Raw genomic sequence first — 22,130 nt, forward strand, 5'->3', positions numbered from 1 at the left:
TTCAACTCATTTCAAATCAAATGAACTGGGTTAGCTCATACTCACCTTTGACATTCTATTAGGCTTTCCCAGATCATTTTGTCTGCAATGCAAAGAAATGTGTATCATAAACTCCTCCATAAGCAGAGATGGGAGGATGGAAACTTCTGGCAAAAGGAGTGACAGACCACTGTGGGAAGAGCCACTTTCCACTGCTTGGTCAGGAATGCTTTTCCACAAAGTCAAAGCAGGTCGAGCACTACCTTTTGTACAAGTCAAACTAAAATGTAGCTTGAGGCTACCCGAGATGATTTTATAAAGATAGGCACGCAGTGAAGAATCTGTAGCAAAAGTCAACAGATAGGTGACAACCAGTTGATCATGAACAAACTGTTAATTCAGTGACAAAAAGTGAATACTTACCTCAAATTTTATTTACCTTAATGTACCTTAATGCACCTTAATTTATGTTTATGTACCTTAATATGATACGAAAGCAGGAAATCTGCCAGCTTAAGTAACAAATGTCTTTGAAAAGAAAACCTAAAAACAAAACCCTCTAAAAATGATAGGCAATGAATTACTTGGTATAAATTACAAATGCAAAGATTCCCTGGAAAATCCAACAACTTATCTCTGGCATAGTTTAGAAGGGTGCATGGAATATCTGAGAACTATGCATGAGTTTATCCACTGAACACTTTCAAAGACAGGGAACAGAGAGCCCTGATCATCCTTGACCACAGAGTACTGAACAAATGATGGTTGATGGTACAAGAGAGGATTTGAAGTTTTCAAACAGAATCATATGCAACCATTTCATTTCAAATCTGTTTAAAAATCATCCTCTTTTTCATGATTTCGTGATTTCTTAAAGATACAGTGTTGTCTATTTGTAATGTTTAAAAGCTGATTCATTTCTTAACTCACACAGGTCAAGTGAAGTAAGTGGTTGGGATTTCAGGGCTTGTAAACCTAGTTATGAAAATTCCTGAGACTCAAACATAATATTTGATGTTACACATGTTCTTCTTCCTCACAAAGTAGAGTATGCAGAACCAGATTCTCAGCCAGAAACAATAGCTAAGAATAATAAATCTAATGGCAATATGTAAGGGGCACTAATAATAAAGTACAGTAATATGTACTACATGAGGATATTACATATGCCATCTGCTCTTTTCAGTTGCAAATTTATCTCTTTTAATGTGAGAGAATGAAGTATGGAGAGAGAGAAGAAAGGGAATATGATAACGGAAGCCTAAGTTATTTAGCTTAAAATGCATCAATGCTTACTGCTTTGTTCAAGAAACATAACTACTGGTGACAGCAATCATGACTTGACAGAGGATCAATCACAAGAGTTATAAGTTCTTTGCCCTTTTTCTGATATGTGACTTTTGGAAAACAGCACCTCTGATAATCCTTTGTAGAACAACTTTTTGGATTATCTTTAGTAACCCTTGTTTTCCTAAACAAACATGAATATGCTTCATATTATTAGCCCCAGTTAGAATAACAGCCTTGGTAAGAATGAGATGCAGAATAACCAGGGGGCTTTACTATGTGGCAATAAAGAAAAGCACCTTAAACAAACAGAATAAAACAACAAAAATGCTTAAAGCTACCTGCAGCTGCACTGTGTAACTCTAATGGGAACAGTTTTACTGAATATATGGAGTTTGATTCACTCCTTACAATTATTCTGTTTTTAGCCAGTAAAACTTTAATGAAATAGCATGTTCAGTTGCCTGAAAACTTTGCAGACACTTGTTTAAAACTAGAATATCACTACAGTGAGCCAGACCAATTTTATCTGGCCATTGTTCATCCTGTAACTACATGCATGACTCCTGCATTAGGAAAATCTAGACTAGAAAAGATTTGAAAGATTATGCTTCACAAAGTTTTGAAAGGATTTGCCAAGTTTGACATTTGCACCTGTGTAACATACAAAGGACAAAGTTTAGCCCTTAATATTATTTTATCCTGGTGGCATTTTAATATATCTTGGTTTGATTTTACATCAACTCCTAACTCCTTAACAGTTTTAAATATGGTTATGAAATACCGCTGGGGTCACTGAACAATGCTAGCTAAACATCCAAAGTGTGATATTTGATTATAGCTAAGCTTCTCTAAAAGGCAAGAGGAATTCATGAGGATAATACTAGAGATGGAATTTTTTTAGGGCCTATATGTCTACAAATTCATGTAGTTTTTAACATATATTTTAAGGATATTGATACCAAAGAAGAAATGCACCCACAAATACAGACCCAAGACAAAGGCTAATGTGTAAATTGCTTTAAAAAGTGTAGTTACTGTAATTACATGGAGCATTTTACAAGCAACTAGGGACTGCTTTGGATAGATGACTTAAAATTAATCAGTATCTGGCACAGATTGCCCTTCTTTCACAGCTCACGTTTCTGAATTACAATTCTAAGAAAACTTACTAGAATTGTGAACCTTTATTATCACATTAGACTTCTTGACTCAGTTTTCAAAAGAATGACTTCCCCACGTCTCACAGGAGGTATGGGTCTGAGTCCTTTTGCTCAGGAGCATATGCCTTTCTCTTCCTTTTTGGGCAAACTTCAGTTAGCTATCTATTCTCAGGTTTGTAATCACATGGAACATTATGAATAAAATGCATAAAACATTGGGTTGTTAATGCACCACCTGATAAAGGAGGCGTGCATAACCCTTTGCACTCAGAGGACATATATACTTGTGCTAAACCCTTTATAGAAAATGCCTCTGTTTTTCTTCAGGCTTAATTTTTTGTTCCTCTGAGCTGCCAGAAAATTGTCATTTAAAAAAAGGGAGATCCAAGTGATCCATGCCTTTTAAAAAAGAAGGAAACAGAAAATAACTGTATATGGTAAATGTGAAAATTGATCTATCTGAAGACTCTGAAATTTACAAGCAAGAAATCAATCAGTTTACACCAAACAGATTAAAATCATGTATCATTGTTTTTAATGGTTCAAGATGTAAAGGTCTGAGAGTCTAAATCCTGATGATTACTTTTATTAAAATCCCAAGTGTTGGAAGACATACAGTGGCTGCCTAGATTGATTACTATATTATCTGCTTTATAGAAAAATAATATTCTTGACTTGCTGGTGTTTCTAGAATCCTCACTACTATGCCTAATAAATTCAGTCCCTGGAGTAAATTAAAATTTTTCTTCTTTTGAACTGTAGTGTGCTTAAAGTTGGATTCTTAGCAATACTTGGACAATGCTTTGACATCTGAGTTCTGGAGATCAATTTATACCTGTTAAAGATTATGAAGAATTGCCCATTAAAACAATTAGTATTAGACAAATAAAGATATTGTGTTTAGCCTGGATATTTATCAAGCAGACAGAGCACTTATTCCTGATGACTGAATGAAGGCCTGCTTGAACAAACTTATTAATCAGTTGGTGCTTGGTCTTAACCACCTGCCTTATTTAAACAAACAAACAAACAACCCCACACACTCAAACCCCTCAGATAAACAAACAAACAAAAACTCAACACTTTCACTTTTGTACATATATGAAAATAGCATTGTTTGACTAATAGCACTGGGAAGTGCCTGTGGTAAGATGCCATAGCCATGGGCCATACCACTGAAATATATTAAAAGCTCTAATTAAAAAAAAAAAAATAAAAAAAAAAAAATTGAGAGAAGTGCTTACTTTTTTTTTTATTATTATTTAAGACTATGGACCTGATGGATACTACGTGTTTATTATGTTTAGGCATACAAAAAGTTCAAGGTCACAATTGCTTTTTCTCAGATACAACAATTCTGCTGTTACTGAACTGAATGGAAATAGTGTCTCTACTCATAAAGCTGTAAACTCTGATACACAGAAATCTTCAAAACTTAAAAAGTTAAAAAAAAATTTAAGTTTTAAACTGGAACAAAACCTAAAAATGTTCTTTGAAGTATTTCTTAATAATCATGAGTGCAAAAATTATTTTTTGATTTAGCAAAATGAAAACATTTTGTGTTGTTTAAGATTGTGGTTTCAAAAACATGTAAACAAAAACCATTTCCATAAAGGTTTATTCTGAAAATACCAGTGCACTACCAGTTTCTCTCTTAGATTCCCAAAGAAAACATCTGTTAAAATGACACCATTTTGTGGAATTTATCAGCACTGCCAGAACTGCATTCTATGAAAGAAGATGGTTTCATCAAAGCTGTTCCAAGCAGCTTAGTTAGTGAATCCACAGGGAGAAAAGCAAGCTTTACATAGGTTCCAGTTACAAAGAGTCTACTGTTTGTTGGTAAAGGATCAGCATGAATAAAATGAAGAGGTATGGCTAAGACAAAAGTTTCTAAGGAAAGCTTTGTGTTTCATTGTACAACTTAATTTCTCTGGGTATTGTGTAAGAGCTGTTAAAGGTGGATTGCTGTTCAAATTTAACAGGTATACAATTATTTGATTTTTGTTCACTATTCAAACTGCTATGAGTTTAAAATATGTTTTAACAGAAAATTATGAATTTGACCTCCATATTTTTTTATAGTGTGTAGTAGCTATTATAGTACATAATGCTTCATAAGGATAAGTTCCAAGGAGATTTTTTCTAGAAGGAATGAATAATAGGAATACTATTTTCTTCCATGAATAACTATATTCTTTGTTTATTTATTTTTCAAAGTTATATACAAATATTAACTGAACAATCAACTGAAGATTCTTGTGGGCCAGGTTTTACCCATAAAGAAATGAGGAAAAATAAAAAGGAGATATAAAATAGAGTACCTAGCTTTTTAGTCTTATAACTGGGGTTTCAAGCTACTAAAGTAATACAAGTAACAATAATAGTATGGGAGAAACCTTTCAAGTTTGAGTGTCTAAGTGGCTTGATTTTCATAGGTTTAGACTTCTGAGTGCTCACAGCTTCTTTTGAAGTCAACTGAAAATGTGAATGTCAGCACACATTAAAATCAGACCACTAATTTAGATGCTTAAACATGAAATTTAAATTCACAACTTTAAGTTTGGAAAAATTGGCTTAGGTGTCTTTTCCAAATATTCTTTGCAAACCAGTGTCAGAAGGAGATCACTAGGAGATTCTTCATTTCCAATACCTTCTCTTCACAGAGATTCCAACGTACATACTATTGGCTAAATGAATCATATGCAGTGACAGATCTATGCAATCAAAGTAAGCTGATGTGGGCAGGGACTGCTGCAAGATATCACAGTCCAAAGATTTGTCTGAGATACCACAAGAATAAGAGACGCTCCTTCCTACTGGAGCAGTCTAATTGCAATAACAGCTGGTACAACGTTGCTTCAGGGAAAAGTCTCAGAAGAGGTCTGGACACTTTACATAAACTTATCTTCTCTTCCACTTGCTTATTACCTCCTACCATGTTACAGAGAAAACCATTGCAAACCTGACTGGAATATCTGCATTATCTTCTACAGAACTCCTGTAGTTTAGCTTTATTTACACTTAGCAATTGTGCACCAGATTGTCCTGCCCAGTGTTGTAAGGTCAGTTCCTCAGCTGCCATGGAGAATGAAGAATTACATTTTTCTTTCTGTATGGAGATCTCTTTTCTGGTTTTTATTGTGGGTACATTATACCCACAGTATAGACAGAAAAGAACGTATGAGAAGCATCTTCCTCATCAGCTGACAGTCACATATGACCACAGAATAGAAAGTATGCAACTTGATCCATATGACTTCATGGTTTTGAAGAGATGGCCAAAGTTTCCTTTTATTTTATGCCTGAGGTGTGATGACTTTGACATACTGTGGCTCCCAAGAATTGAAATAAGGGGTAAAGCTAGTGAAATTTTTTTAGTACCTTAGGCATAAAGAAATGTCTAACGATTTGTCTACCTTAGTAGACAGTAGAGGCCAATTTGTAGTGTGATTTGTTAAACACTGAGGACGCAACATACACATCAAGCTTATTTGATGGTAGTTCCTAGCCTTGTGCTGTGATCTGAATGCACAACTGGTCAAATCCCATTAGAGGCAATCCTGAAACTCTTCTGGTTTACAGATAGAGTGAACAAGGCTATTTCCAGATGTGGGCTGAAGCTCAGTGTTTTCAGATGATGGAAAGATCTACTTCAAGAGCATCCTCTGAATTTACATACACCCTGCGGAGGTTCACCTTGTGCATGACTCTGTTGCTGGAGCTTGGTATTTCGAAGGCCAATTTGTGTCAAGAGTCTGCCTACAGCATAACTCAGGTGACTAATCAAACAACTTGCCCCTATGAACCCATGAGCATTTCCCAGAGGAAAGATAGAAGCTAGCTGTTACAGTAAGCTAAGCTTGGTTAAAGCAAAAAGTTGTTTGATTCTTTTAATGGTGAGGAACAGACACTACAATCTCAATCTTGAAAGAATGAAATACTGAATTACTGTTATGGCTGTACTAAAGCTACATGAACTTCAAATGATATTGTCAATAAGGAAAATTTGTCATGGTTCAGTGTATTTTCTTTCCATTACATTTTGGGAGAGAAAGAAGCATAAGGAAATCAGAAAAGAGTCAGCTTAAATTGTGATGCTTTAATTATGAGCAACCCCAAGACTGTATGTTTACAAAAGAAAGATTACCTACATGGTATTTGAAAACCATTGGTTGTAAGTTTATAGTGGTAACAGGCAAGCCTAATTTTCTTTCATACTTAAGATTTAATAGTTACAGAATGCTGCCCAAGGGAAAAAAAGTGAATAAGTAGTAACTTGATATTTATTCTACACAGACGTGAAGAAAACTTAAAGAAATATACAGTGTCTGAAATACAGACATGTATAACTATTTTAATTATTGCTTTTCTAGTAGACTTCTGCGATAGTAAAAGTTGAAATAGTTGCAAAACTATCCAGTCAAAAAAGCAAACAAAAAAAAAACCTCACCTCTCAAAAAAAAAAAAAAAAAAAAAGTTTTGAAAAGCTCATGATGGATTCATTACATCTGCACCAACTTTCTACAGCTTGAAGTTGAGAATGTGTTATCATTCTGTATAAATTTTACTGTCAGATTGTTTTCTAAATGCTGACTCCTTGCACTGCTGATGTGTCACCTCTATCCTGGAGAATATTACTGGAGCATTATGAGATGTTACCAGGTGCACTGAAGTTCAGAGACCCACAGCCCTGCTTCTTTGACTGCAATAAGTGACCAGAAATCTGATAAGATGAAGAGAGGAATCTGATAAGATGAAGAGAGGGCAGTAGTGGAAAACCTAAAATCTCCTCAGACTTTCTGGTAAACCCATGCCTGTAGAAACATTCCTGCAATATAAGCAGCATTACTATTTTTTCCTTTTAGCTGCGGGAAGTGGAGGCATTGTCAGTGTTTACCCAAAAACATTTAGAAAATTCATGGCGGAATCAATATGTGGAATGGAACTTTATCTTTACTCTTGGTAATCCTCACTTGCATCAGGGCCTCTTCTTAACACCAGACCTTGAGTGTTTGACTCAACACTTTAGCAGGCTAAAGCTAAAGCCTATATGAAACATATGGAACATTATTTTAAATTTATTTATCTATTTTTGCACTGGATACTTTTCATTTCATCAATATTTGTAATCATAGCAATCATATTTGGCACCTCAGTTCCCCTTTTAACACAAGATTTGTCTTTTGCGTTGCATTTATACCAAATTAAATCATAAAAATACTCAGTTATGTAGTTATCAACAACATAGTACTTCTTATTACTGAGACAAAGAGGGAGTATGTTGGAAAAAAAATTGTGAATCTCATTTCTGATCCTAATGAAGCAAGTAACCCATTATACCAAGGTTAATTTGTTGACTCATGATTTCCACTTATCCAATGATATACTGAATCATATGAACAAACCTCTACATCTAATCAGTTTTTTTTATTGAATCCTGACCTTTTATACACCTTCTTCTTGATTATGAATGACAGTGACCTTTATCTAATTTAAAACACACATACTGATGCAAAAATATGCAAAGTACACATGTAAATTTTGAATTAAGATGAAGATGTGCATAATCTTCCGGGGAGAAATTGCTTTAGAGAGAGATGTTTATATTAGGGCCAATTGAGGGTATGTGGGGAGAAAAAGTGAATTAGTCAGAACTCAGGCTTGGAGGAACAGCTGTGGAGATGCTAACGTCTGTTTAGATTTTCTGAGCTTCTATTTAGAATCCTGAAATGTCAATATAAATATCAATTTTTATTAAGCTATTCAGCATTTTAAAGCTTTCATGAAATGATCAAAATGCAATAAAGTCAGACAAAATACCTTTTCACCTATGATTTAGTAAGCTAAGCCTGAGTATTCCATTTATGTTTCTTTTTAAATAAGTAATATTCATTTTCTGCAACACAAAACCTGGGTCAAATTCGAAATATCAAAAAAGCTGGCTGGTTCATTTTGCTAGTTATCTCATTAAAAAGGAATGCTGTGAGTATCATTTGGAGATGGTCTTTTCAGACCAGGATATAATTAGGAACTGCTGTAAATACTGAAAAATAAATAAACAAATAAAACTGTGGAATGACTTCCACAGAGAAAGAACTCCTTAAATTTCCTTTTGCATTTCTCTGTTCATCACTAATGGGTCAGCGCTGAAATTACTGAAGATGAATCAGTATGGGCATAGTCTGAACTGTTGCGTAATACTATAATCCACTCTCTCTTTTCACAAGTCATTCATTCCTCTGAGTTGCTGTGAACCTAAGTTGTTCTTGCCTTGTTCTAGCCTTTCTCTTAAAATAAATAAATAAGTATACGTACACTGTAAATTTGCAAAACTCTGTGTAAAGACTGTCAAAGCAAAAATCTAACAAATGCAATCCTCTGAGAGACTCCAACCAAACAGTACCTGGCATTAGCATGTACTTTCATGATTAACAACAGGGGGTTGTCAGACTGCTATTTCTGAAATAAACAGATTTATCCTGACAGATAATCAGCAGTTTGCACTACTTAATACATGTTATCATCCGCCACTGACATCATTACATTAAAAGCACACTTACTGTAATCTTTTGTAGGAAATTAAACAGGTTTTACAGTACACATTTGATTGACTTTTGGGGGCACAGACTGGAGCCTGGGGGAAAGACTGGTACATTAGAGAGAAGAGGAACAAGACAGGGAAGACCCTAATAAATTCCATGCTGCATTTTGTTTTTCTAAATCTATTAACATAATTTCTGAATAAATTAAAACCAAATATCCTGGATGCAAACCATGACTTTTACACTTAAGTAGCCTTTTTTAATACTGTTGGCTGTTCCTCCTATTTCCTGAGTTCTCTTCTGTTTCTGTCTGTCTGTCCTCCAGCCTGCTCCACGTAAAAACTAGTCACATTATGCACTTGTGCAACACATCTGATCCTGTTATTTACACATATATTTCTGAGTTTGACTCAAAGAGCAACTGACTATGCTTTTGGGGGATAACACTGGTCAATGGTATTGGGCATCTACAACATAATTTTCTGTTAAGCTAGTGCTTCTCTTCCTTAACTTTCAGATATCTGTGTGAACTATCCCTCCCTTGAAAAAGGAGATACTGGGTTATCCTTAACTCACTGGAGATAAAAGTGCAGAAGTTGCTAAAACTCTTACTGATGGAAAAATTGGGTGCGCATCAGCTCTGTACCCGCAGAAAATATGGAAAAATGTCACTTACACATGGGGTCCCTTCCGTGCTGCCTACTCACTCGGCTGCCTTTTTTTGCAGTTTGGACTCAACGTGGACAATGAATTTTAGCCAGAAAAAACTGAGTATCTCTGCCCCATAGCCTCCAAATGAACCATTGTTCTCTCAGCTGGAAAGGTGATGGGAATTATATATATATACTCTCAGGTTCAATGGAGCAAATTTGAAATTTCTTTCCTTTGTTTAATTTTAGGTTGTCAGTTAACATTATACTATTATTGTTCTATGAACTTAATTCTAATCCAAAGACTACGTAAGAGTAACTGCACGGGTTCTTTTACTTGTCTTGAATAAGTGTTTCACTCTTTTCCCTAACACACAGTTTCTAAGTCACGGGCTTTTCTGTAGAGGCAATTCAGAAATCTATGTCCTGGCTCCAGTGGCCTGTTGCAACTAGATTTATTTCTCCAGAGGCAGAAACGCATCCCTTTTCCAGTCCTTTACCTCACATAAGATGCATTTTGTCTCCTCTACCCTTCTCCTTCAAAACTTGGTAGAAAGAGAAGTATGGAAGAATGGTGGGCTATGCAGGGATCCAGTTTTATCTATTCACATCCATGCATTTTCATGTAACATTCCCGCGAAGGTTAAAAAAACACAAAGTAAAAGAAAGAATAACCAGCAGAATTCAGAAAGAAAGAAGGAGGAAGTCCTTTACATGATAAATGTAATCTTTAAATAAATGCATGGCAGCATCATGCAGACTTTTAATACATCTTAACTCTCATATACTCTTTGTAGTTATCAAACATTGCAGAAATATTTATGGATTGAGTAAATGTCCTTTACCCACCTTTTTCCCTTTATTCCTCTCCCTAACATTTCAGTTTCAGTTGTTAAAACTAATGCAGAATTTCACCACAGATCTTTTCCCTCACATACACTGGACAAAACCTCAGCACCTGATACTGCAGTGCAGAATGGAGAAAGAAATATTAATGTAGCCAAGTGATTTCAAAAGTTTTGTTAGTTTTGAAAGTGTTGAATTTCTGCTGACCCACATTCTGCGTATTTCTTGTACTCAGACGTTGTTTAGATTTTCATTTGCATTAGATATTTTATGTCCAAAGGTCAAATGAACATAGCTTTTAAGTCAAATGCCTACTGGCTGCGTTTCTTATAGTTATCTTTTCACAGTGAGAGAAATAAAGAAGTGGGTGACAGTTCAAGCTATCCCAAACAAACAGACAGAAGTAAAGCAACAATTACTTTTCCTGTGTGGACTGCTCTTGCTCATTTCTTCTCAAGAGATAACACTCTCTGACATAACGTCAGATAACCATGTTCAATGTTTCACAGACTTGCCATTTAAAGATTCATTTCCACTCCACTTATTTTCTTTTTATCTGCCCCTCTTTTGGTGCATTTCAGCTGTGAAAATTTTCATGCAGACTCCCCAGAACAGGTACTGGGGAAAGAGGGAAGCAAAAAGGTTCCAAAGTGGCTTAAAGCACCTCTAAGAAATGATAAAGGGAGTATGATAGGGCAGAAAAATAAAGTGTTCTCGTGAGAACAGTCGTTTGCATAAAACCCTCAACTGTTACTGAAACTTCAGTGGAGTTCCTGAGGAAGACGGATATATAAAGCCTGAGGTTAATTTCAGTCATTACAAAGCACTTTACATCTGCTGAAGAATTCCAAACATATAAAAGGATGTCAATCTAAAGCTTCAGACCAAAATAAACAAATAGATAAATACATAAGGAGAAACTTGAAAGTCTGTCAGTAGGTGAATTACAGATCTGATTCAGCTTTTAACCCCTAGAGGTATAAGCACACTTTATCTGTGAAAGAAATGCAAGATCTGTACTCTGCAATGTTATATTTTAACAATGTACTCTACAGTACAAGGCAATGATAAAAAAGGACAATATGATATAATTGTGTACGGGATTTGATGAGAAGCTGTGGGGAATGTATTATTTCTCTGCAGTTATAGAAAAAAAAAACAATAAAAAAGCATTGACTGAGGATTTTGTTGACAATTAGATTTCCCATTTATAGCTGTACATTTTCTCAAAGGCTTTATCACTCACTGTTTAGGATTCTCAAATTTTCTTCATTCTCTACAATATTTTTAAGGTATAGTTCAGCAAATGTACCTGCTTAAAACAGAAAGCAACTAAGACCTTTAAGAAGTTGGATGGAACTTATTAACAAGCTCTATAGCATCCTTTAAAATGCTAATTTATTTTTTTAAGTGTCTTCTCTAAAACCATCAGAAAAGAGCCTGAGGGGATTATGATCCCTACACTATGTACAGCCACAAAGTTTACCACATCCTGTAGATTTCTGTAAGACATACTACAGTGGAGCGTAGGGTAACTTATCTTGGAGATGTTTGATTGAGTTACTATAGCAATGGCAAGAATGCAGAGGAAGAAACACCGGTAGGAAAAAAGGTACTGACCATAAAAGGATATGGTACAGTTTTCTATAGAAAACTGTACCAACTAGCCTAAAATGAAACATAAAGGTTCACTCTCTTGAGAGTTTCCTGAAAATCCTGTAAGAGTCTCAAATAATGTAAGCCATCTGACTCCATCTCATTTATTTCAGTGATCAAGGAATTAAACTGAGATATGCCAGGTGAACCTGGTCAACCTACTAGGAGAATCAAGTACATCATTTGGAAATAACTGTATGAAATGCTGATGATGACTCATGAAGGAACACTTTTATCCCTGTTATTCATTGGTCACTGGATAAAAGGTGGAAAGGAAGCTGGACATAACTCTATGCTGCTATAATATTTTATTCCATTTACAAAAAAATCTCTCTCAGAAAAAAAACTTTTTCTCTGTTTTCAAATCTCCAGTGGTGAGTCATCTAATTTCATCACTGTATACCACAAAACTCCACAGGGATCATCTTTACTTCCCAACTCGATCCGGGCCAGAGGTTTAGTCAAACAAAAAATCCTGTCTGTCTTTCCTTAAGTTCAGCTCTCTTCTCTAAAATGTATTTCCCTCCTCTTTCCAAAAGCTAAAGAAGTCTCTTTTAGATTTTTTATTTTTATTTTTATTTTTTTTTTCCTGGGGAGAGGCAGGATGCATGAAATATTCCTTTTCCTATAATTCCAAATTTCTTTGTGTGGAGCAGATTTCTAGCAAGAATATATTTATTCTTCTCTGTCTAGAAAGGATTCTAAAAGGTTACTTTTTAAACTCCTATATCAAAAATACATACTTATTCTCCCTAAGTAACATCAATTTACTTAAAATACTCTGCACTTGAAAGAGTTAATACAAATTCTAATTACAGGATAAGAAAGAAAGGTCAGAATCCACTTACATCATTGTGAAGGGCTTTTATTACACACTGCTATAAAACATATTTCTTTTTTCAGTTGCCATCCTCACAGGGTAACCTGCATACCAATAGGATCTCCAAAATGCCATGAAGCAAGAGATGTTTATCTGCTAAATTCTATGTACAGTAACCTAACAAATGCCAGAGAAAGAAAGATTGCCCTACATCTACACAGCAATACTTGTGCAGATGTCTTCTTTATGCTAACAATGACAAGGCTCTCTAGGTTTGTACTGTACTCCAAAATCAGAATGCATTTTTTTTCAAAGAGCAGACTGTATATCAAAGAAAAAAGATCCTCATTTGGGGCACTGAAATACTTTGTATAGGGTACAAGCACTCTCTCCTGAAGAAAGTTAGCTCAAAATATCTAATCCTGAAAGATAAACTTATGCCTCAGGCATTCTTGAAGAAATTAGGGTATATTTGAGAATATCTTCGTTTCTCTTTCTGTCCTGTCTGGTCTCTAAATTTTCATTTTAATTTCTGTCTAAAGATTCAGAGAGCTGTTACTTGATTAACTTGGCTGTGTTAAGGAGTAAGTCTATAAAAAAGCTCCAGATCTAATCATTGTCATTTCTCAACTCCAGCTGTGTGAGAAAATAAACAAGAACTTTACTGTGGGACAAATGTAAATCAGAATAATTCTGATCTTTTTTAACTATATTTCTCTTCAAATCCATTATTTGGAATTTATCACATTTGAAGTTGTTTTTATAGTTATTTTAATCATTTGCATTCCCAAATTCTTACAGCCAATTCAAAGAAATATAAATAAATGTAAGAGTTACTATTTGCTTTCATAACACCAGTGCTGTCAGATGCATTACATCAGTATTTAGTGTGGTAGATGCTGAAAGTTAGAAAGTAACTAATGAAGTAGTGCCTGACTTTCCTTTTCTTAAGGAGGTTTTTAAGAATCACATGCAAGCAGTTGGTCTTGAGTTGCACTTTGCAAAGCGAGCTCTGCCTCTCCAACCTCTCTAAACAATAGATACTAACACAGAACCATGAGGGTTCAATTCCACTACTTTTGCTGGCAGTCCTATTAACAATATGTTTATCTTGTGGGCTAAATTTACAACAGGCCCATTTGCAGTCTGGCCTGGAGTTTCCTTGTTTACAACATAGCAAAGTAAAAGCTGACCTTTTTATTTTTGTTAAAAACCTTTCAAGAGTTAGTTCTGCTCCAAAGACAGCACCTTAATAAGGGTTCAGGACAGAAAGCCCTAGTGATGCTGTTTTCCTCCGGGGGCTACTAAGAACTGCATAAACTTACATGTGCATTAGAAAATGTTTTTAAAAGAAAACACAAACTTGCATGAAGATTACATTTGCAGATTAGAGAGCTGCTGTACTAAGATCATACCTGCCATTATGGAAAGGAAAAGAAAACGTGGGGAGGGGGGTTAGAGAGGGAGGGGTATATAGCGGGCTATACAAACAGAAAAACAGCCGTTTGATCACTTGCACCTATACATACACGTAACAAAAGCATTAGGCACCTGGCACAATTCTATTAGGACCTAATTCTGACAACAATACACGTCATTATAGTGGGATCTGATAATGAGCAAACACTGGAGGCATTACACGTCTTTAGAAGAAGCAGACTTCCTACCTTATTAAGACTGATAGAAGGTAAGTCCCCCTTTAAAGAAAGTTGTAAGTAAAACCAGGCAGCAGTTGCAGTAAATTGAGTCCTTTCAGTCACTGTATACATGCAGCAGTTCTGCAATAAGGGAAAAATATAATGGGAGGAGCAGCTGTGAACGAGTGACCTCCTGAAGCTGAGTTCTCTTTGTGAATCAAGCACTGGGAGCTAGTGCTCTGATTTGCATGGATTATCTCCACTTGAACAGATACATTTAAATTAACTGGCACAGGGGCACAGAGATTAAAAAAAAAAAAGGGGGGGGGGGGGGGAAGGAAAAGTAAGTGAGTGAGGGAAGGAGAACGGGAGCGAAGGAGAGCAGGGAAGAACATAGGAGAGCAGACGTTCATCTGGGTACGCAGCACAGGCAGAGCTGTACCTCGGAAGAGCTACAGCTCCCTCTTCATGTCACTGCTGCGAGATGAGAAAAGCTGTCATTATGGCCGAGTTGGTAACAGATTTCCCCCCCCTCTCCTCCCCCCAACTTCTGATGGTCCATTTGATCAGATTTCTATAAACACTTAATAACTCAGTCTGTCACGCAGTGCGGGTTTTATACTGTGAGTCTCAAATGCTTATAAATCTGGTAAAACCTGCTAAATGATTTTAAGCGTGGAAATATTTTGAATGGAGTAACTTGCACAAATTGAGATGGGATATTTGCAAGTGTCCCTTGACAGATTTATTATTTGTGAGTGTGCAAGTGTCTTTAAAATACAGGCAGGCAGCACTGAAACTACTTCTGTGTAGGAGGCAGAAGGTGGGGTGCGCTCCAGCCAACGTTTCAACATTATCTAAAATCAATCAAGACAAAAGAGAGACAAAAAATTTGCATTCAAACACTTCAGAATTTCTCCCTTATTAACATAAATATCACAAATATTACCTGTTGCACATTCCTGATTTGATTTAAATGCAGTACTTAAGCTGATTAGAGAAATATGACAATATGTTCAACCTTCTTGAACCTGCATCCGATCCAAGAGGAAGCAGATCCTCTTGTTTATTTTGTTTAGAGTACTTCAATAACTTATTTTTACACTATTTTGTAATGGACAAAATGTGTGGATTGCCTGCTCCTTTTTACTTATTTCAGAAACTGAAGTAGCTTGTTTTCTATTCTAGGGTATGTACTAATCTCTGGAGTGACTGGATATTTCTTGTGTGCCGCCTGGCTAGGGACTGGAGGTAACAGGAAGGAAGGAAGCAATGAATTAATATCGTGATGACTTTCAAATTAAAAGAGCAGCATTTTATACATGATTTGGATATTAACAAAAATTTCTATTCAGGATGAGTGGAGATGCACTGGCACGGGTGGAGCTGGTGGAGTCACTGTCCCTGGAGGCAATCAAGAACTGTGGAGATGTGGCACAGAGGAGCATGGTGGAGATGGGTTGGACATGATGAACTTAATGATCTTTTCCAACCTTGATGATTCAGTAATATAGACTTTTGTGATCCTCCACATGTAGTCATACTACTTGGAAATTATCACAAAAGTTGGGAAAGCAAAGTAGAACACCTGGTCACACATTCCCTCAGTCAGCATTCAAAAATATGAAGGAATAATGATACCTACTCATTGAGAAATAGTATCTGGTGAGATTTGGTGGAGCAAATTATCCTGTATTGGCAGTTAAAACAGGTCAGCTGAAATCTGGCTTGTAGGAATCTTGTCTTTTGCAAAATACTGCTTGTTCAGAGATCAATAACCTGAAACTGTAAAGACAACAAAGGCTAAACTCTGTCTCCAGCTCATTTGCAGATTGAGCTCAGTCCAACAAACATTTGTTGTGTTTCCATTGCTGTGTTCCTAAGGTAAAGCCTATGGAGTTTTCTCTGCAGGAGAAACATTTACTTATAATGCAGATTCCAAAATGATGCCTCTGCCTGAACAGAATATATGGTAAGTACTATACTTAATCTAGTCATGAGAAATTGCTTCTTGGAAATAATCACATTTACAGTAAAATTTGCTGCAGATAAATGATCACATAGATATTGGACAAAGTAGAGGAGAATATATTTGGATTTTGTAATAAATGTGATGTGACACAGTTATTGGTGTCTGCCTGAGCCCCACAAACAAGTGCTTCCCCTGAGAAATGTGCTCATTTACTGGATAAGGTTTGGAAGTTTAATTGTTTTAGTGTTAGGATGGGATAATCCTTGAACTACACTGTACCTCCGAATATTTACTTGGGTAACACTTAACCTATGTGAAACCCCATCCCTCTCTGTGTACTTTCTAGAACTTCACATGTTCTTTGGTTGTATCTTACTTGTATGTTGGACAACAAATTATGTGTCTTATTTTCTCACTCATTTTTTTTCCAAATGACTGCTCATCAGGTAATAACAGATTAATTTGATTCCTGCAGAGCACTGAAAAGCCAAATGTTAATGTCAAACTTGTATATGGTAGCTGTGGAAAGCTGAATCCTGATTGAGGGCATTGAAAAATGTGGACTGTGAACCAAATTTGTTCCTGTTTCTCTTTACACCCTGATACACTTGTCAACATTTCAGAATGCCAAGCTATGGCATAACAATTCAGTCCCAAAAACCCATATGCCCACAAACAGAAAGAAATAACCAACAGTGAGAGGGACTTTCACCTTAAAAGTATAGTAAGAGGAAATGACTATGTAAGGAATCAAAACATTTGTGGATGGCATATGACAATACGGACAATTCAAACTGGTTGCGGAAACTGTGGGATGTGTCTGATTCTCTGGAAAGATTTGTATGCCTGAAGTGTCATCTGATTTACAAAGAGAAGACCTTAAGAGAGATGTGGCTGGAGGCAATGTTGAATGAAAATATGGATTTGGGAAAAGGTGTAAGAGAAAGCAAACTGAATGGGGCAACTGGGGATTTACAGACCCTTGTTGAGTGAGAGGACTTGTGAGAGAAAAAGAACAAGCAGAACAACAGGGAGATAGAGAAAAGTTTAAAAAAAAAAAAAAAAAAAAAAATGCTTGCCATCTGGGAGACTGGAAAAATACAACAGACAAAACCAAAACAGAAGGTAGAAAAAAACTGAAAAAGTTAATTCTAGCAAAGAGTGCTGGAGATGAGTAAGAATGGTAGAGTAGTTTGTGAGGAAAAAGAACAAAAGGCAGAATAATTTCTGATCAGAGGGTGAAGTAAATTAAGAAGAGAAAAATTAATGTCTATATGCATTGAGTGTCTTAAAGAGAAACAACAAAGACTGGAAAATCCTTTTCTGTATATATAAATAAATAAATATGCATATATATATTTATTCACAGTGGGAAAGGGATGCAAGGAAATTTCCACTGGACTAAATCAAATATAATTATAGTAAATAATTTCATTTTAGGTAGGGGAAAAATGACTAAAAAGCAAAGGTAATGGGAACTGTATCTCACTGAATATCCATGGAAAAAGTGGGATTGACATGGATATTATTAAAGCAAAACAAATCTTAAGGAGTACAAGGAAATCTTAGTAGACATTCATGTAATCTTCATGCCTTCTTACTGTACACAACAAGAAGAAAATCTGGTCATCGAAAATTCAACTATGCTAAAGGAATTACCCGTGGATAATCAGGAAAGAAGAGGAAATATTATATAGTAGGAGCAAGGTATTGAAGAATACGTGTTATTCAGGAAAGATGTGATTAAAACAGGTGACCTTGTAGAGCTGCCTTCTAATAATGTGGCTGATTAAAATGAAGTGAAAAAGAAAGGAATGCATCTAACAGAATCTGTTTGGGCCAAATTAATGAATATGTTTACCAAGAAGTCAAAAGCCAGGGAAAGATGAAACTATTTCTGTCTTTGTTCTAATAAACAATACAGTTACTGTGAAGAAGCTGGTCTAAAAACTCATGAGTTCACTCATTAAAATGAAATGGAATAATCTGTAAAAATAAGGCTTTATATTTCAGAGGGCAGATTTTGATAACCTAAAAGGTTATGTAAGTGAAATAAAATAGACTGATCTATTCAAGGTTTTGAATGTGGAAGAGTCTTAGAATTATTTTACATTTAAGTTGATAAAGCTGCACGGAATGTGTATCTGAAGGAATAGAGAAATTTGTGAGAAAGTGGTCAAGCAATTCCATGCAAATGAAGAACTTTCTCAAGAAGAATATTAGAGAAAAGACATATCAGCACACACAGATGTGTTTTAGAGGTCAGAAGTAGAAAGTACAGTGAAAACTGTCAGTAGTCAAACTGAACTGCAATTTGGCACAGATATTAAATGGCAGAACAGTCTTCTCACAGTTAAGCAAGATGAGAACAAACAAAACATGGGTCATCTATACAAAGAGGATTTACTGAAAATAAATAAATATCTATTTAAAATAAAAAACTCAGTGACTACTTACCATATGTTTTCAGTAATAACGACCACAGAAGTAACAAGATAAAAAATAGGAATGAAGTCAAGATTATAGAAATTAGGAAACTGGAAACAAAGGTAAAAGCACAATGCTTTCAGACTGGGAAGAGATATCAAGTGAACCCTATCCCACAGTCACAAGAAAGAGAACATAAAACTCCAATTGGAAGGAGACCAGACATGGCTGACTGGATAACAGCAAATGCATTATCTGTTTCTAAGAGAGGCCTATGCAGTTACAAACCCTTTAGTTTGATCTCACTTGCTTTAGAAAAAATGTTGCGGGAAAATTGTAAATGAAGGCAGGGTGGTAAATGGGATAGCACGCAAAAAGGATTTACTAAAGATAGATTGTGCCAAGTAAATTTGTTATCTCTCTTTAATGAGATAACTGATTTCTAGACAAAGGATACATCTTATTTATATCTGTACCGCATAAGATACAGCATCACATAGGAAACCGGGGATTAGAAGAGTTGTAAAGTGGGTAAGAAGAGATTGTGTAATGGATAGATGGCAACAAGTGATATTGAAAGAAGCAGCATCAATCAATCCTCAAAAATCTGTCTTGGGATCAACTTGAAAAAAAGAAGTTCACGTATAAAGAAATGAAGTATGAATTCTGCAGTTTCCATTAAGCCAGAAAACGATCACTACAAAAAAAGAATAACTGATTTTTTTATTACATAAAACACACATGCACAAGTATTTTGTATACACACACATAAAGGACATATAAAATATGATATTGTATTTATAATAAGAGGATAAGTAGTCATGATCCATACAGGCCTATGTGGATATATTCACAGGAATATGTGAGTGTGTGGCTTTGTCTGAAATTCCATGCGTGGTCTTTGACTCTCAGAGTCAAGAAAATATGCTAAATCTAAAACAACTGCTGAGACAGCAACTGCAACGCTCAGCAGACTGAAGAGCCATCACTCCAGGAGTGGAATTAAAAGTTTTGCTGGTTTTGTAAGGGAATGCAAAAAGCTGAAAGGCATTATAACATTATAGCTGATGTCTGTAAATGTATTATTATACACTAGGTTGGAAAACATCTGTATGAACTTATGGGGTGAAGCTGAAAAAAAAGAAAAGTATCTTGTGTTCAGATAAGAAATGCAGAAGTGATTCTAACCATCAGAACTGTGAAATTTCAAAACAGACTTCCCAAATTTGTGTTAAGAGTAAAAAAATAAACAAAAAACTACTACATTTTAATGGGGAATTATTATTTTATTAAAGTCATTGTACCTGGTCACCTATGCAATTAGAAGATTAGATTCAAGACACTCCTTACTTTTTTTCCCAGTTTGCACTGAGTGTATTGACCTGTCATATGTCTTCTCTTCTCCCTCCCAGTTTTTTAGTGCCAATCAGCGTCTTTGTTGTTGCTGAAGAATTGAGCAGATTCAGTGGTGCGTCACCTAAAAACAGGCTGTCCATTGATTCACTGTGCAGCCTTTCCATTTCTACCCTTTATTCTGAAACATGCCTGATGAGGAAAGATTATGATACGGGTACAGTGATTATTTTGGCTTTTGGCACAGAACCTATTAGGCCCTCCATCCAAGACAACTAATAAAAAGAAAAAGAGTATTGAAAGGTACAAGATAACGTAGCACAAAGAGACAAGACTACAGTTTATCAAGAAAATGTTTCTGAAGCAAAAGAGTGAGAAAAGTGCATTACCTTTTAGCTTGACTGCGATCATAGAACAAGTCAGGCAATGTCAGAGTGAAGGATGTAGGAAAGAATAAAGAAAATGGACAAAGAAATGTAAAAACATTTTTGACTTTACAAGAGGCTTGATTTTGATTCACTTATAAAAGAGGGCCCTTTGATTTATTTAGATCCATGTGAACTTCCTTGCTCAGCAATTGTACAACCTGTTAACAATTCTCTGCTGATTAGACAGTGGAAAAGTAGAAAAGAACCAGTCATAGTCATAGCACTAGAAAAACCAAATACATTCTAACAACTGGCTATCACCTTCAAAGGACATTGCCACGTTCCAGAGAGGAAAGTCCAGCAGAAACAACTCAGTACCTACAAGACAGATGAATATGCAAAGACAAGAACGTGCTTGCTGACTGTGCTGTTTTTGTTTATTCCCATTTCCAATATTGGTGGACACGAACATCAACAATAAGCAAACACATTCAGATGAAATAAAAGCTCCTGGATTTCTTATAACTTATCATTTATTTATATTAAAACTGTTAAAACTGTAACTAAAACCCAAGCACCAAAATTATCAGTAAAAAAATTATCTGAATACAGGCCCAGAGCTGATTAATTCCAGAAAGAAGAGGCTATGATCAGGTTTCCTAAGGAGAAATGTTGATGGAACCAGAAGACTTTGCTTGAAGGAGGCAGAAACAGAAATTTTCTGACTGAAGAAAATTAACCACCACAGAAACAGTCTATCATACAAACAGACAGCTTTGAAGTTCCTATCTTTAAAACTGTTTCAGGTTTAACATTGCAAGGAGTTATTAGGTTTCCAGGTAGAATTGCAAGCCACTCAGAAGCTGAGAATCCACTTCCCCAAAGAGTTAAGTAGTATTTTTTTTTCCATATATTTTCCACAAAATATGTAGTTTACATAAATAAATAAAGGTCTTTGTATGATGAGAAGTTATTTCACTACAAAGTTCTTCTACGACTTCTGTTCTAAATATGTAGGATTTTTTTTTTCCCCTCCCCCATTTGGAGAGGATCTCTGAAGTGGTTTTCCAGTTTGTTTGAAAAAAAGTGGAAGAATAAATAGTTCTAATAGCTCTAAATAGTTTGAGGTTCACCTATGTCTGTAGGTCATGAGATTGATAGTTCAGCTATTCAAACCCTGTACAAGAAAAGACAGAAAACACATTTTAAATATATTTAGTTACAAATAGAAAAGGGAACATAATAGAACATTCCAGAGAACGTTGAAAACTATCACTTGTATTTTGCTTGTCACAGACTTCCCACACTTTTTCCAAAGCATGGAGTGCCTGTTAAGCCAAAATGTGGTGGACAATCTTTATAGAAAAAAGGTGAAATTTAATTCCAAACTCTAGCTGAATAATGCAATGAGCAATAGACAGACTATG

The 22,130-nt window shown here is 35.6% G+C and overlaps 1 protein-coding gene and 1 long non-coding RNA gene across 9 annotated transcripts in view; one reads left to right on the top strand and one right to left on the bottom strand.

Annotated features, from left to right (window-relative positions):
- ADGRL2 (adhesion G protein-coupled receptor L2) overlaps positions 1-22,130 on the bottom strand; it is a 389,339-nt gene that overhangs the window by 359,671 nt on the left and 7,538 nt on the right. For 6 of the 7 annotated variants that reach the window (XM_090146453.1, XM_090146451.1, XM_090146447.1 and 3 more), the window contains exon 1: positions 14,614-14,783. The exons of the other annotated variant lie outside the window; for it this stretch is intronic. The gene's annotated coding sequence lies outside the window, so the exon portion shown is untranslated. Of the gene's footprint in view, positions 1-14,613; positions 14,784-22,130 lie in introns of those variants that run through there. 7 annotated transcript variants of the gene reach the window in all.
- On the top strand, positions 14,922-17,094 carry LOC149916860 (uncharacterized). 2 transcript variants are annotated; one of them, XR_016469280.1, is made up of 3 exons: positions 14,922-15,097; positions 15,772-15,834; positions 15,939-17,094. It is a non-coding gene; the product is annotated as an uncharacterized LOC149916860 (long non-coding RNA). The 2 variants fall into 2 exon arrangements; XR_016469281.1 differs by having other exon boundaries at positions 14,922-15,093.

Source organism: Phasianus colchicus, chromosome 9, assembly GCF_987193195.1.
Source record: "Phasianus colchicus chromosome 9, bPhaCol1.hap1.1, whole genome shotgun sequence".
Classification (NCBI taxonomy): domain Eukaryota; kingdom Metazoa; phylum Chordata; class Aves; order Galliformes; family Phasianidae; genus Phasianus; species Phasianus colchicus.